Source organism: Alligator mississippiensis, chromosome 1, assembly GCF_030867095.1.
Source record: "Alligator mississippiensis isolate rAllMis1 chromosome 1, rAllMis1, whole genome shotgun sequence".
NCBI lineage: Eukaryota > Metazoa > Chordata > Crocodylia > Alligatoridae > Alligator > Alligator mississippiensis.
In genome coordinates this window covers 60,007,588-60,011,134 of record NC_081824.1, presented here as the reverse complement: position 1 = coordinate 60,011,134, position 3,547 = coordinate 60,007,588, and positions in this window count along the sequence as shown.

Sequence of the window (3,547 nt, the reverse complement as noted above, 5' to 3'; positions counted from 1 at the left end):
CTGAGCCTGATATATTTTCTCTAGCTACACAGGGCCCTATAGGGACATCCTATAGACCATCTCTAGACACATAAGAACAGTTGATTGTGGAGACATGCAGCTGTTCCATGCTGCTCTTTTAGCAGCATACCAGGCAATGTATGCATAAGTTCCCTAGATGGGAGAAGACAAGTAGAAATAGAAACTAAAACTTGGATTTAGCCATGTTAAGTCACCTCTGCCCATGAATAATGTTCTTGAATTGGATAACAGAATGGTACCCCTAATTGGTAAAGTAGGAGTCTACCCTAAATATATAGCTGTAGAAAAAAAATAATATGTTTTTGATGCATGTTGTGTTTTAATTGCATTAGCATTCTGGAACATCCTTTAGGCTAGGGTCATATTCTCGGGGCTGATCCAGCATCCTTTTTAACAGCTCATATCTTGGCTTCTTACCAAGGAATTTTTTTCAGCTTATCTCAACCTCTCCTGACTTTGGCTGGTTCTGCAGCTTAAATCACTTCAACACAAAAGCTCAATTTTCCCCTCTACTTTCTGCTCAAGGCTTTCTGTATGCCCCTGTGTAGCTGTCCCCCAAACCCTCTTTCTTAGATATATTTTTTCTTACCCCTATCCCTTCATTCTACTCAGGGATTTTTCACTTCTCAAATCCTGTCCTGAAAAGGTCAGGAAAGGTAGGAAAAACTTATTTTCCAAGTCCCAGCTATCCAATTAGCACAGTATTGTTGGTTAAAGCCATGGTTGATAAAGTAGATGGGGCTGGTACATGATAAAGATCTTGCAACAAAGGTGGTTACAAAGGTGGCAGAGAAGCATTTTATAATACAGCAAACTTCTAGAGAAGTGAGATAAATACCACGGATGACAGCTGCAGACATGTGAGAGGTCACCATGCTAGATCAGATTAGTGCAGAGTAATCAGTATGATATCTGCTTCCTTGTTCCGCCTCTTCCACAAGGGCCTAAGGAATAGATTAAAAAAAATAAGAATATCAAGCTTGCGGAGATTTCTGTTTTCTTGGATATTGGCGTAGATCATATTCAGCTATACTGTAAATTCCTGGTCAGTGAAGTTTTCCCCTTGCTATAAGCAGTATTACTAAATAAATTGGAGCATATTTGTTAATAAACTGTTCTCTAAGGAGCAGGATTTGGTGAATAAGCTAATCTACTTGTTTACAGCCACATGCATAACTCCTGTAGAGAGAAAGGATGTGACTCTGTCTATAAGATAATTCTGAAGACTTGCTTGTAAATACTTCTGCCAATACATGTGATACATAGAGCCACAGATCAGGATTGAAAAGTTGCACACTTGAACTCTGAAGAAAAGCAAATACACTGAACTTCCCTGTCACATCAAAGTTTTGCTGCCAAATGATGTGCTCCAAATTTGATCAACTTGGAACACCTACCTTATTGAGACCACCACATGCAGCACTGCTACAAGAGTAGCAAAATTCTTCCAAAGGTGATTTATTTGAAGGTATTTCTGAGCTTTTCGCTTCTGAGCTGACTGGGGAGTGGAGCCTCCAAAAGATATTGTGTCTTTCAACTTTTCCACTGAGGGGGAGTACCTTTTGAACCAGATATCAGTGGAAAGGCCAGATTTATTGAAACTCATCATGTAATGGGGAAGATGGTCACTCCCGCCCACACCATGAAGGATCTATCATGTTGATGGATGAGGTATCTTTGATGTGTCTTACAGATGTTGTCTTCTTAGCTCTTATGTTATGCTGAACTAGAGTTAACATGGTGAGATGGGATGATGGTGCTCTTCTCTGGATTGATGTAAATTATTTGGTGGAGAAATAGATTTCTATATTGCCATGACAGTGAGGGAGGAGAGAGGGAATTATTGGGCTCCAACTGGCTTATTGTAAAGTTAAGAAAAGGACTGATGCGAAATTTCTGTTGATACAGAATAGGTGCCATAGTGGTGATCAGCTTCTGAGCTGGTTATTTTTCACCAATAAAAGTCAGATGGAAGTACTGTGTATGTCCTGTCAGGTATTGGGGAACAAAGCTGCCAAATTTTATCATGGTGATAATGATGATACTCTAGAACATTTATATTTTGGAAACATTGTATGATGCAAATTTATAGCACAATTTCAGATCAAGGATTGAGTTTGGCCCTCTGTATTTTGACGGTCTCTCAGAAAACAATTACTGTGATCACAGGAACTTGTCTTACAAAACTCTCTGCTCCTTTTATTTCCTTGATTCCAATGATATTATTCTAAAATATGTTTTTGGGGAGAGAGATTTCTATCTAGTACCTGAAAGAGACTACTTATAACACTATTCGTTTTTGTGGTGTTCCCTGAGGGTGTTTATACACATGCTCTGGGAGGTGGGAGGAAGGGAGGGGGCAGTTTAATTAGAGTGGCTTCAAGAGTTGGTGATGGGAGTGCTTTAACTAAAGCTCGTTGAATGAGCTTTAGTTAAAGAGCCCCTGCTGCCATTTTTCAGTGCAGGGATGCTAAAACACGTGATGACGGAGTCTGCTGGAGCATGGTAATTACCACTTGATTACGATGAATTGAGTCTTTTCCGACATGCTGTAATTATAGTGCATTGAAACAGCCTCGATGTAAGTGTATAGGTACCCTGAGGCTCACTGAAGGGGAGAGAGAAGGCCCTCTGCCCTTTCCTTCTTTTCCCATGCAGAGAAAGATCACTGTCTTATGGTGTGATAAGTTAATACTTTATATTTTGTTCTAATTTCTTGGCCCTGCTTCTGAAATCTCAGAATGCCTATGATTTGTAAGATCTCAACCCCAATCTAGATTTGGAAGAGGATTATTCAGTCTTAGTGTTGTTTTTGCAAAATTAGCATGTATAGGTCACCTTTTAGTTTGTTCTTTCCCAAAGAGCATATCAGAAAAGATATTAGTTCTTAAAACCATAACCAATGCTTGAAAACCTAAGTACCCTAAACTGAGTCCTAAAGTGCATCTTTTTATTACAATTTTGATAAAAAGGGCAGGTGATAAAGCAGTCATGCCCAGGGATACATTGGATAAGAAAACTAACACTATGCTAATCAATGGTTTCTTTTTTATACTATTAGGACTTTCAGGCATCACCATTTGCAAGTTCTGGAGTCAACAGTCCAACAATATAACATAGTAAATAATGGCATGAGTCAATGCTGGAGAAACACTCAAGAACCTTTCTTAAAATTGTTTCTAGTGATTAGATTTTTCTGAGAATGTAGGTGTCTAAAGACTAAGTTAGTGGTTCTCAACCTTTTAAGAGTCAAGGCACCCATCTTTAGACTCAATGCATCTCCCAGAAAATGTCAGCTGTTCGTTGGAAAAGTGGCCTGAGGAAAAGCTGAGTGTGGGTTGGGGGAAAGTGGCCCCCTCATCTGCCCCGTGGCCGACAATCTGTGCTGCAGCCTGCATGGGGCTGCCTGTGCCTGCTCTGGACAGCCCCACGGGCTGCCAGCAGCTGCAGTGTGGGGCGCCGGCCACGAGGCAGGGGAAGGGCCGCTTTTCCCTGCACTCAGCTTTTCCCCAGGCTACTTCCAAGT